Raw genomic sequence first — 14,191 nt, forward strand, 5'->3', positions numbered from 1 at the left:
TATCTACCGATCTATCGCCCTCACTCTATCTATCTATCGCCCTCACCCTATCTATCGCCCTCACCTTATCTATCTATCGCCCTCACCCTATCTATCTATATATTGATCGCCATTACTCTATCTGTCTATCTATCGCCCTCACTCTATCTATCTCCCTCACTCTATCTTTCTATCTATCGCCCTCACTCTATCGCCCTCCCTCTATTTATCTATCGCCCTCACTCTATCTATGTATCACACTCACTCTATCTATTTATCACACTCACTCTATCGCATCACCACAGCATCACTCAGCACCACCACTGTATCAATCTGTGCAACCATTCAACAACAACTGGTTCAAATATGTTCTCTCAATGTTTCAAGCTTTAATAGAAATGTCACAAAAAGAGGTTAATATTTCACTTCTGTTCTTGGATTTTCGTCACAATAAAATGCACTGAACATAATCTTCACAAATGTTATTTGCAAAAGTTTAAGCTATTGCCATTATAAATTACAATAACTTTTATTTAAGTATTATTAAAAAAATTAAAAGCCATTGTTATTTGTAATATCAATACATCTAAGTCACATAAATACAACACATATTGCATTACATATGCTATAGGAGTCACATTTGCGAAAGTTATAACTATTGGCATTGTAAATGACAAAGCTATTAATTTTGCTATTTTCAAAACCAACACATAAATAAAAAATGTGTCATTTACAATACCAATAGCTCAAACTTTCCTAATGCGAGACCTATTGCATTGCAAATGCTTGTTGTAGGAAGTCATAGGTTAAACTGCCCAATGAGAGAGAGCGAATAGATAGTCTTTCTGAATGCAAAGGCAAACATGTCTGTTAATGGGCTAACATTAACACACATTCGAAAATTAGCATGCTATATAAAAACTAAAAAAAAAAAAAAGGTCGTAGTTACCAGAACACGCAGGCGGCTGAACATTTGTGAAGAATCATTAGAACATTTAAACGGTGCGGCCACCCCAAGTTCCATAGGGGTTTTGTTGGAATTAACTTGACATTTTTGCATCACAACTGTGACGCGCCCTGCCCTGAAGACTTACTGCTCTTCGAAGACCGCAAGTACGTCTAACTTTCCTCATATTAGTAACGATGTGACTGGCGTATTACATTTTTTTTCTCTTTTCCATTTCTACTGAACAGTCCGTCTTCTACGTCTAGTGGTGACCCTTATTGGCTGGTCCGCGCGCACAGTAGACGGAGACAACACAGATCCGCCCTTCGAATTTTACCAGCTCTGTCGTCCTGTATTTGTGCAGCACGTGGGGGATTTGTACCTAGTGTTACCCTTACGAAAAGGTAAGTCATTCCGTAAGTGCCTGCCTCGTGGTTAGAGGCAACGATCAGCGCTGACTCCCCATGCCTTTAGATGTTTCTAATGCGCATGCCCTTACTTTTGCATATTGCGCACGCGGAAACAGAAAACACTTTCTTTGGGCGGACAGTACTGGCTGATTTGCAGATATATACTGTGGCGATTAGATGTCGGTTAATAACATTCATGTTGCAATTTACTTTTGCCGCTAGATATTTTTTCTTCAAGAAAATTAAATAAACAGTAATTAATCTTACAATGCATTAGTTGGGGCATGCATGTTAAAGACACGATAGAATATATGTTACTTATTGTTAAGAAATAGTGTTCAGCCCATAATGCATCTGATCAGATTAATTTATTTTAGGGAGGCCTAGGTTCATTTTAACAACTTCACTAAACTTTAAACCCCCTTATGCCGCATTTCCTGCTTTGAGGTTGAAATTGAGTTAAGTTTGGACGTGATCTCTATTCCTGTTGTGTGTTAGTTTTAGCGAGGCATTTCTCAGATTTCTTTTTAGATTTATCTAGTGCAGTGCTTTAAATGGGAAAAAATAAGTGCAGGTACTCATTAAAATGAGCTAGAAGTGTGTCGAGGGGGCGGGGCTAAGGGCAGGACATGATGATACATATGATATAGAGCAGTAAATAAAAATTATAAATCATTCAATCACTTCAAAAGTGCCAAAGTATTTCCGTACAATACATTTATATATTCATAAACAATAATGAAAGTTAACAAGAAATACAGCAGATTTTGAACTCTGCACTAATTTGTGTTAAAATGTAATTTTTAAGCCCCAATTTCAGAACTGAACAACTATCTGATACTTTTAACTGGGAAAAAAGTGCCAATCCTAACTTCAGCTGTCACCTCACCTTTTTACATCCCTCCCCTCCCTTTTATGTTCATCATCTCGTCCCCCCCCAGCCAGATCCATTGCTAGTTATCACAGGAGCTCCTTTCTGGAGTTTTGCACTGTTCCCTGTTATGCTTTACTCTTTGGGCAGGGCTACTTTCACACCCACAGAACCCTCGCTGTTATGTAAATGCAGCGATTAGTTGATGGGGCACACAAAGGGAAGCAGCTTCTGTGATGTGAAAAACAAATATTAAAACAAAAGGTTGATGATTGTGTTGAACTGCCACTCACTTAAGTGTGGCCAGTGCAGCACTAGCCCAGGCGATTTCATGCACCTGACGGAGGGGGGGGGGGGGCTAAAGCATTTGTAGCTGATGGTCGCTACACGCTTAATCAACAGTGCAAGGTCTGGCTCTGTTAATCACAGCGTGTGAATCAAGCCCTCTCAAACCCCTGCAGTGTGAGGAATTGCAGGGGGCCGCCTCTGGACTTTGCCAGTCTCTCAGTGTGAATGTGAGATCTGGAAGCGGGCGGCATCTGTCCTACGTTGTAGGGGATACGGAACCGGAGCCTGCTGTGCCACCAATCAGGGTACCGGTACTCTCCCTGACAAAAGAAAAGTGCCGGCACTGAGGGCTAGAAAATTTGGAAGTGCCGGTACTCAGTACCGGTGAGTGCCGGCCCATTTAAAGCACTGATCTAGTGCGATCTCGACCCAAAGGTATTAGAGCACTTTATATGAGCACCAGTCACGTTACACAAGGACACGTTCACTTTTAGGTCTCGTCTGAGCCAATGCGTTTGCGCATTGCTCCGGCGAGATTATAGTAAGCGGAAAAGAAGATCGCATACAGTTCATGTGATCTATGCGCGTGCACACCATCGCCAGCCACATAACACACCACCATTTGTCTGTGCCTCGGCATCAGACTTCAAAGGCTGCCGCTCCTCCGCCCCCCGCGTGCACATAGCGCACCACCATTTGTCTGTGCCTCGGCATCAGACTTCAAAGCAAGCCGCTCACCCGGCCCCTCCCCCATTAGACTTATAGGAATGCGCTCCCGAACTTGCTGGCCTCGCTCTCGTGAACCTTTTATTTACTTTTTTTCATGGTCTGTTCTCTCTCTCTCTCTCTCTCTCCTTACCTCTGTTTTTTCCCCTCTCTCTCGCTTTCAACCTTGTTGTTTCATATTGTTTGCCCTGGCTCTTCTCTTCCATACAGGCTCCCTTCTGTTGCTCGCTGCTTTTGCTCCTATGAATTTTGGCCTATCTCCAACCTCCTCCCTCGCTGATCTTGGATCTCGGCCCCCTCCTCCTCTTTCCTCTCTCCCGCGCTTACTGTTCCTGTCTTCTATTTATTCATCTTCCTCTTCCAATTTACCACCCTCTCTTCATCTCGCAGACACTTCCATTCTTGGCTAAGAAAATCATTGCAGTATTGATCTGTGCCTACTCGTCTCTCTTCATAACACATCCCATGCTTTGTTAATCAATGTTATATACATAACAAGGGTTTTGTTTACAGGTCTATTAAGAGGATACTTCACTCTGGGACACCACCACATCACTCGGGGACACCACCACATCACTCGGGGACACCACCACATCACTCGGGGACGCCACCACATCACTCTGGGACACCACCACATCACTCTGGGACACCACCACATCACTCAGGGACACCACCACATCACTCAGGGACAGCACCACACCACTCAGGGACACCACCACATCACTCGGGGACACCACCACATTACTCGGGGACACCACCACATCACTCGGGGACACCACCACATCACTCGGGGGCACCACCACATCACTCGGGGGCACCACCACATCACTCGGGGGCACCACCACATCACTCGGGGACACCACCACATCACTCAGGGGCACCACCACATCACTCAGGGGCACCACCACATCACTCAGGGGCGGCACCACCACATCACTCAGGGGCGGCACCACCACATCACTCAGGGGCGGCACCACCACATCACTCAGGGGCGGGACCACCAAATCACTCAGGGGCGGCACCACCACATCACTCAGGGACACCACCACATCACTCAGGGGCGGCACCACCACATCACTCAGGGACACTACCACATCACTCAGGGACACCACTACATCATTCTAATATACCACCACATCACTCAGCCCAACCACATCATCACTCGACCCCACAACAGCACTGTCCTTTCTTGCTACCAACAAGCATTGCCATAGCCAATAGGACTCGCATTAGGAAAGTGTAAGGTATTGGCTTCGTGAATAACAATGTTATTAATTTAGATATTTTCAAAGCCAACACATAATAAAAAAATGTGTCATTTACAATACCAATAGCTCACACATTCCTAATGTGAGACCTATTGTATTGCAAATGCTTGTTTTGGTAGGCACAATGTGATTAAGTGATTTTCCCAGAATCACAGGATATGGAGAGGACCCCAAGGTTCGATCCTTGGTGTCCTAGCTTTAAAGTCGGCAGTCTAACCGTGAAACCACACCCTCTCCCTATGACACTGATTACGTTAGTACTGGACTGGGAATATGGTGCCTTAACCTTAAGTGTTATGAACTCGTCTGGTTATTTTACTGGCAGCAGAGTTATGAAATGGTCTTTCACATCAGTGTATACATACCAAGATTTGGGAACAGGAAAAGGTAAGATTTTGGGGAAAAAGTGGTAATTTATTTACCAGTTGATTTCCATTGAAGTAGATACACTACTTAGGCTGGAGACAGGTAAAATACAGCAGGTTTGGCTTAGAAAATCAGTAGTCGCCTGTCGGTAACAGCTGTTTTCTGATATATGTATCAAGTAGTGCACCTTTTTACTTTGAAGCTGCGAAGTGGCCACAGGTTCTGTTTGAAATGTTTTGGACTTTAGATTTTAAACCATCAGCATGTTGCATGTTGAGATCTGTAGTTTCGCTTTTAACCTTGTAAGTTTGGCCTAAAAAAATCACATTATGCAAAGTACTGTAATCAGACAGTCTTTACTTAGGACAGTTTGTAAAGTATTTATGCAGTAACAAAACGGGCGAAATGTTAAACAAAAATACCATACTGAATTACCAAAAGAGATAGAGTAAATTGTAATTAAAAAATGTACACCAAAACGCTAAAAACAATAAAGGGAACCAGAATGATCATTTTTTTAAACTAGAAATAGCGCCAAAAAGCACAAACAGCCAGTGATAGTCAGTGGTCATGGTAGACCAGGACATAGGTGCAGTTTGAGGCTGGCTGCCATGGAGCCCGGATCTACTTCTTCAGCCAGGGTCATCTGGGTCAAAAATGTTACCTTCTTACTTAGGGCCAATTTAGAGTTTGGCGGAAAGAGTATTCCGTAGCAAAAGTGAACCCTCTCTGCCAAACTGAAGGTCTACCCACGTCATTTAGAGATGGGCAAACCTTCATTGTGCTGGCAGAGCAGATTTCTCCATCTCCGCCACTGACATAAACCTCCCGACAGAGTAAGGGCTGTCGAAGATTTGGCTATGGGTCTACCCACCCAGTTCAGATCAGGCCAACACATGGCCATTTTTTAATTTTCATCACCGCCAAGAAAAACCTGGCAGCAAGAGGCATTGAAAAACGCAAATTGCCCCCCTCTTCATGGGAGAGAACTCCCATGCTGAGAGAGGCATTTTTTCCCAAAACAAAATCCCCCTTTGCGTTTTTTGCTTTGGAAGATAAAAAAACATTGTAAGTTAGCCATGCGGCTCTGTCCTGTTGACTGCGGATCCTGCCACTGCTCTGGGCTAGGGTACATCTCAGAATTTGGCAGACTGGGACACCGCCAGGGCGACAAAGTCCAGTCAAGGTCAATTAGTTGTTTGATAGAATATTGAAGCTAAAAATATTGTGTAGGTTCAAGTTTGTGTCAATTATTTCAAGGACCAAAATATCGATAAGTGCAAATAGTTAAGTATAGCTTTACTTACCTTGAAGATATGTAGTCAAGATATATATATATATATATATATATATATATATATATATATATATATATATATATATATATATATATATATAGTTAAGCATAGTAAAACTTTGCTTACTCATAAAAACTTACAGTCACTATTTTTTTGTCCTCGATTTTCTTGACTCGATATTTTGTCCACACTCTATTTTTAACTTAATATTTTGTCCAAACACTGATCCAGTAGCAACTGATTATCTGGATACTTCCAGGAAAAGGCCTATTGCAGCTTGTTGTCTCCATGTCCGACACAGAAGATCAGCCAATTTACCCTTGGAGTCCACTTCTTTGCAGATCCAGTTTTTCAGGTCACAGACAGCAGGTCCAGACCTCTTTTGATGTTCCACTAGTCCAGAAAGTGTTCTGAAGTGGTTGTCTAGGGATGCCAAATTTATGGCTGGCACGAGCTGGGGTGACACCTGGGTATGCGCTAACCAATGGGGTAAAAGTTACCAGGGCCAACCCGACTCCCTTTTTCTGTAGATCCTTTTTTGCCATACTGCTATCAAAAACAAAACACAAAATGTCTGGGCATTTTGAAGATGTTAAAAGTCTTTGGTTACACAAAAAATGGGCTCTGTGGGTTGGGCATGGTTGGCTCAATGTTCTATTGTAATTCTAGTGTTCTCCCACATCTAACATTATAAAATCAAGTTTGGAGGAGGTACTGTACCCAAAACAAACCGCAAGCCGTAAGTCTGGTAGGACAAAAGTTTAGTCCTACAGCAACTAGATAGTGGATACACAAGAATTTCCTTAGCATCCTGTTCTCTCCCTTTCAAGTGTGCCCCTGGTGTTATTTATGTACCCAGCAGATTAGTCAAGCAGAATTTGACACTTAAGCATGATGTGACACTGTAGTTTTAAACAGGATGCCCATACCCCCCACCCTGCATGTTGTGTAGGCTTAAGAGGCATTATCTCAGTCCATTTAGGTCAGCTTATTGCTCCTGGGTAGAATTTCCCACCTATTCAAGGATAATCACTCGGAGAAGCTAGAGAGCAAATGACTCCAGTCAAGGAAAAGGTAACTTTCTAAAAGTTAAGTTTCCTTAATATTTATTAACAACTTGACTTCACCATTAAATTGAATTTTTTTTTGGTAACTATAAAAAATGGTTGATTAATTATTTTTCTAGCTGATCGCATTCCCCAGATACATTATTAGTAATTTGATTGGTACTCTTATTCTCTACAAAGGGCAGCTAGGCCTGCCACACTGAAAATAACTTTTGTGTGCTAGTCACTGTGAGGCAATGTTAACATTAGATGTTTACAAGTCCTTCTTTTAAATGCCCTACCATCCGGGCTACAAGGCCTACATAAGGGTGACTTTAGTCAGGCTACAGTGGTAGCCCTGAATCCATGTTTGCACTGCTAGTGTAGTGGAAGGCACAATAAGTACAGTAGTCCACTAGTGACATTTAACTTCCAGGCTTTCGGTACACCTTGTACCACATACAAGAGACTTAAGTTAGTTAAATATATCAATTAGAATTATGCAAAATTCAACCTTGTTTAAAGGGGGAGTGTAGACACCTTACTACAATTAGCTGGAGTACAGTGCAGAGAGTTCTAAATCCAGCAAAAGGTAAAAAAAAACGGGGTGATTGAGCAGAAACTACTGGGTGTCTTTGCTCAATCTAATAAAAGACATAAGTGGAATTGCTCTCCCACTTGATCCATTCATAGTTCTGTTGGGCCACCAGGGTTAAGGATAGGATTTATCCCCTGTACTTACATATGGACACTTCATTGCAGGGTACTGTTTATCAGGAAAATGAATCGAGACCCACTGCTGGAGCAAAAAAAAAACACCACCTCTATAGGCTTCTGGTGGACAGAGTTCTAACACTTTCATGCCATGGAGAAACTGACTATGTTATTGGCAGATGAAATGTTCATATTTGAAAGGACTTGGAAGTTTTTCAAGACTTCTAAAAAAAACTCCTATTGGAGTTTGGAAAATGTCATAACACGCTCGATCTGGTGAATGAGGCCTGGTGCCATAGAATGTCTGGTTATTCAGAACATAATGTCAAAGATCCTGGCGACCAATAAAGAAAGACACCTATGATTCAAAGCCCCACACCTCGACCCCAGCTGTTGATGTTTAATATTTGCTTTCCCCTCTTGTGACGAGAAGACTCCTCCCTCCCCTCCCTTGTTCTTCCTCCGCATCCATTCTCATATGAACCCATCGCAGTGCACCAAAGCCAGATTGCACGTATTTTGTTATGTAACGCAAAACTTTGAGAAAAAAGAGTGGATAAAATATTACATTGCACAAAAGGAATTCATTTATATAATTTATCTCATAATGTGTACATAATTGTTGTGTAATACTTGGGGTAAAGTATCACTCTTAGGCCCTCTCTATGAGTGTTCTGTGTTGTATGTGAAATAACTCCTTTTACTGCACATATCAGAATTATGAGTTTTGGGCATTTTATCACACACTATAAATGCCAGATGCAATAAAATCCACATCCCCCACATAAATTTAAGCATGTCAAACCTGTCAATATTGACTGCCAGGAAATGCTTATGACTGTTTTAGCCACTGAGTACCTCATTCACACACTTTCTCATAGAAATATAGTTGGAAATGGTACATATGTGATCATCAAGGCAAAGGATCTACTCCCTGGAGAGGGTCACTAGGCTCTTTCATTCCTTGGAGGCGCCCGCGAGGCCTGCTCCGCTGCTGCTGGCAGTAGTGTACATATGTTACCGCAGGGCCTTATTCCTCACCCGACGGGTTCACACATATGCACCCGCGGTGCCTTTTGGAGGCTTTCATGGGCGGAGATGGAGTCCTTGCGCGGCCGGTTAGTCTGGTTCTGTTAAGGGATAAATGGGAGCATGACTTGGGCAGGCAGCTGTCAGATAAGGAATGGGAAAGGGTCCTTAGGAGTCCGGTGCGAATCCCCAGAAACCTTCGCTTTCGCCAGATACAATTCTATGTTGTCCACAGGACCTACTTCACACCTGCGCTCATTAACAGATATTTCCAGCGCGCAGATGCGTCTTGTCCCAGATGAGGAGAACTCGACGCGGGGGTCCTCCATATACTGTGGAGCTGCCCCAGGCTAGGCTTCTACTGGAGTGTGATTGGTGAGCTGCTACGCAAATTTACTGGGCGCACCAAACCCCTAGATTGGCCGGAGAATATTCTGCATTTATTTAGGAGGCCACCTAAAGATAAAGTGACGTCTAGATTCCTGGACCTAGGGATAGTGGTGGGTACTCGACTGCTCACGAGGCGCTGGAAGGCGTGTGACCCGCCGCATATACAGGCGTGGACCTCCTCCTTTCTGGTGTGGGCCCGAGCAGAGTGGACGGCCCTGCGCAGGGAGGAAACAGTGGGGCTCCGTCTGACACCAATGGCTGACCGCTGGGAAGTCATACTTAGAGCCTTGCGGCCGGTAGGCGAGACTAGGGACACAGGAGGGGTGGGAACCTAATCGGTGCCCACTGAGGGTGGGGTGTGCAATGTGGCGAGCTTCTACCTAACAGTTCTACAGACCGTTGTCGCTACACGTCCAAGATACACAGGCCCAGGGAATGGACCTAGCAATGTTTGGGGGGGTGTGATGCTGGGGGGGAGAGATCGGAACTGCACTATATGATATCTTTATTGGTGCTGATGCCGCTGCTGTTCCTAACGTGCTCACTTTACTGTTGATTTGTAGTTCTTGTATAAATGTCAAAGATGTGCATAACAGTGGTGTAGAGAAGATCCACCCTATATATTTTGCTAAAGTACACCAACTTGGCGTGTGGGCAGTCATGGACTTACCTTGTGGCAGGTTCCCGACAAACTATGATTTGCCAGCAATATGCTGGACAATTCTCCCTCACTTAGATCAGAAACTTGAACGCCTGCATGTATGGTGTATGGACTCTTGAAAGACGCCTGGCATACCTGCTTACTGTCTAATTACTGTTAAACCATAAAATACACTGTTTTGTCTTTATCAAAAAGGACAATAAACAGTTTTGACAAAAAATCAAGGCAAAGGATTGTCTGTCCATGTAATCTGAAAACCCGTAATAGTGAGAAACCAGTACCGTCTTCAGCCTGCCAAGTTATAAACGCCACCCGCAATCTGAAGTCACCCAGACACCTGGAGGTGACTCAGTTCGCCAAATGCCCTATACAACAATCATATGTTGCATGAAACAAAACAATTCAGCTAATACAAAATTATGTTAGATGTAAAATGTAAACAGGTACTGCATCACTGATGTGGATTACCTTGGGTTTTGAGAATTCCAACATTGGTCTTGTCTGTAAAATTAAGGACATCTGTACAGGGCCCAAGAAGGACAAATTTGAAACTCACTTTTTCATTACTGCTGGGTCTGAGAACCGACAGGACCGACTCCCACATAAAGTCCTTGCATGGTGTCTGGGAGCACAGAATTTGGAGCCAAGCCTCCTCGTTGCCACCAAACCCTCAGGTCGCCTTGAATGTATGAACACTTGAAGAAAGACATACAAATATGAGTACATAGGATACAACAAGGGTACTAGAATAGTAAGTCTGATACCAAAGACACAAGTTTGCTATTTTTCATAACGAAGATCTCAGAAATAAGTAGCCTATTTATCAATATGACCCCCCTTGCCACTGCAGTTTTTAAATCTATTTTCCAGCGACTAATTTTATTTAAATAAATAACACAGTTCGGAATTATTTGCCCAAATTTCTTAATTGCAGGGAATTGATATTAGTGGCTTCAGTCAGGTTTGTGTGAACTCGTGTTGGGAAGAGCATGGTGTGCTCAGAGGGGACTTTCAGTTCACCATGCATAAGGGATCTTTTCTGCATAACTGGATTAATTAAGAGCGACTAGCTTTGATGCAATGGAGGTCCCCAGTAGAAGGTGTAAATCTCAGTCTCCACTTCCATGTCACTCGTCCTGCATAGTAATAGTTTGAGAAATACAGTGGAAATGCTGTGGACCAATTACATCATGGATCTCTTAATTCTGGAATGAGGGATTCAGAATTGGTTGAGCATCCCATTGATATTAGTGGACACCTAGAGAAAGTTTAGCAGTGACAAAGAGTATGTGACTTTAGTGAGCTAGAATGAAACTGGCTTGGATATACTTACTGTGGTGAAATGATGACGCAGCCTCCAGAAATGGCAGTATGAAATCAAGGAATTCTAAGCACAGCTAGAAGATGTACAAAGAATTGATGCCACATTTAGAGTAACTGTTGAGACCGAAAGATCTGTCAGGTTATAACAAACTGATTAGTAGAGCGGTGGAGAGTATTCCAAACTGGTCTACAAATGAGATTTGAAACATAAAGAATAATGATCGCTGTGGCAAAAGAAATATTAGACATGGATGAAACAGAAAAGGATCTAAAAAATACAGTCTGTAGGTTAAACAGATGGAAGTTAGCGGGATAACAGTGAAATTAAGTCGGTATCACCATTGACAAATTTTTCAGGCAAAAGAACAAACTGAACGTATAATTTAGTGCAAATTCAAACATGTTTGGATTGAAAAAATTAGCATATCTTTTAAGGCTGTCTATCAAAGATTACAGAGACGGATAAATGAAAGGCTATACAATTGGAAGGAGGAGGGATAATTAGAAGAAGCGGAGTACAGATATCTGAGGGCAACCTATCCTACCTCCCCTTTTATATGCACTTTACCAAAGATCCACAAATCGAAGGTTTACCCACCGGGCAGGCCGATTGTTTCCAACATCGGTGGTCCCACGGAACATTTGTCCGAATTTGTGGACAGCTTCTTAAAACCACTTCCCTCATATATTCGTGACACTATGGAAATTTTAAATAAACTTCAGGATTTTAAATGGGAAGAGGGTATGTTGCTGGTAACATTTGATGTGGTAGGTTTATACACCTGCATCAACAACAACAGAGGCGTAGAGGCATTGAGACACTTCTTGAGTAGTCGTAGTGCGAGCTTAAGACAACATTCCAATATGCTTGTTGAGATGAGTAATTTAATATTAACCAATAATTTTTTCTTGTTTGAGGATAATTGGTATCATCAAATATGGGCTCCAGGTTTGCTCCCTCTTACGCCAACCTATTCATGGGTTGGTTTGAGAGGGAGCACGCCTGGGGTCGCACAGCTACAAAATGGACTGATCTGATCCTTTTTTGGGCAAGATTTATTGATGATATTGTGTTAATATGGAGAGGTTCTATGGCAGACCTACATGAATACTTGGATTTTCTGAACAGCAATGATTTTAATGTCACATTGACGATGAATTGCAGTAAGAAAGAAATTGAGTATCTCGATGTGGTACTGATGGCAGATGCGGATAGGATCACTAGCAGACTATTTAGAAAAACCACGGTCACTAATTCACGGGCTGATAGCTTTCATCCCTCTACCCTAATTTCTGGAATCCCGTACGGGGAAATGGTACGGGTACGAAGAAATTGTAGTGGTGAGGGAGATTTCAACAATGAAATAGGGAAACTGCAGGATAGGTTGAAAAAGAAAGGCTATCAAAATAACAAACTGAATGATGCAAGAGAGAGAATTTGAAATTGGATAGAGGGACAACTCTGATGCAAAAAAAGTAGAATCGAATCTGAACGGAAACTTACATTTGTGACAATTTATTGTTGTCAAAAAGACTTGCTAAGAAAAGCTCTCTTTGTAAAAACTGGAATCTCTTAAAGGGGGTACCAGGTTTGAATGGTCTGGTGTGAGACAAGCCCGTAATGACATACAAAAGGGGGAAGACGATTAAAGAGGAGGTCACTAGGAACTATGTTAGACCAATTAAATCAGCTTCACTAAACTGGCTACCATCACCCCCTAAAGGTTTTTACACTTGCGGATCTTGCAGTGTTTGTGAGATAGGAATGAACAAAACTAAAGAATTTCAATACAACAGCAGTAAACGATACTGGATAAATGACTTCATCAATTGTAAAAGCACTGGCGTGATCTATGCCATAGTCTGTAGCTGTGGGAAGGTATACATAGGCAGCACCAAACGGAATTTGAAAACAAGAATCCAGGAACAAGGGAGAGCAATAATCAATCAAGATAACAGATCGCCTCTTTTTGTACATATAGAGAAACACCATAGTGGAAATAAAGATTTCAGATTAAACAGAGGCCAGATTGATCTGTAGGTGTAGGACGGTAAAGGAGGGATTGAATACTGATTCAGAATTACACAGTTTCTTAATATAATGTCATGTGGCCGTGTTCTTTGTTTGGATATACTGTTATTTTGTGATTGCGACATGGAGGTACTGAATAGAAGACTAGTGGGGGGATACATTGTGTTTTCGCCATCACCTTTCTTGCAGAGGTTTTAATTTTATAGTACAATGTCATGATAAAGAGAGGAGACCCAGCCGACAAAACGGCTGGTAACATGATCCAGGATAGATGATATGAAGGGTGAATTGCCCTGGGTAGCACTTCTGTGAGTTTTTGATTTCAATTGGTGGGATATGATAAGAATTTTAGAAAATCAATCAGTAAGAGGAGTAGAAAATATCAGGAATAGTATTCGCTTGGAGTTTTAGATGATCGTTACTTTATTAGGAGTGCGTGACATTGGGTCAATCAATTATTGTTGATGGCATGTTAAGATATTTATATATGAATCATATGGTATCATATTTAAAATGCTATTCAGAAAAAATAGTAGCAAAAACATGTGGTATATGATTTGACTTGGAGGTAATCGCTATGGCATTAGGCTCAAGATAAGATATTCATTAGTTGTTCGAACAACATCGGGACAACACATATTACAATAATAAATAAAAATGTTTCGTATTTAGATAAGAGACATTTTTGTCCTGGGGCTGGAATACTAGTCACTTTTTATTAAGATTTGTTGAAATCGCATTATAGAAAAAAAATAGTAAAATATATTTTGCACGCAGACGGACCAACAGGGAACCGTGTGAGTATGGTTAATTTTGACGCCGAACCAATAACGAGGAGGTTTTT

General features: G+C 42.1%; 1 protein-coding gene across 1 annotated transcript in view; it reads left to right on the forward strand.

The window, feature by feature from the left end:
- The first annotated feature begins 1,162 nt into the window (after positions 1-1,162).
- The window catches only part of POLR3H (RNA polymerase III subunit H), a 103,798-nt gene continuing 90,769 nt past the window's right edge, over positions 1,163-14,191 (forward strand). Inside the window, exon 1 of the mRNA XM_086963501.1 lies at positions 1,163-1,329. The gene's annotated coding sequence lies outside the window, so the exon portion shown is untranslated. The remainder of the gene's footprint in view (positions 1,330-14,191) is intronic.

This window comes from Lissotriton vulgaris, chromosome 1_1, assembly GCF_964263255.1.
Source record: "Lissotriton vulgaris chromosome 1_1, aLisVul1.2, whole genome shotgun sequence".
Lineage (NCBI taxonomy): Eukaryota > Metazoa > Chordata > Amphibia > Caudata > Salamandridae > Lissotriton > Lissotriton vulgaris.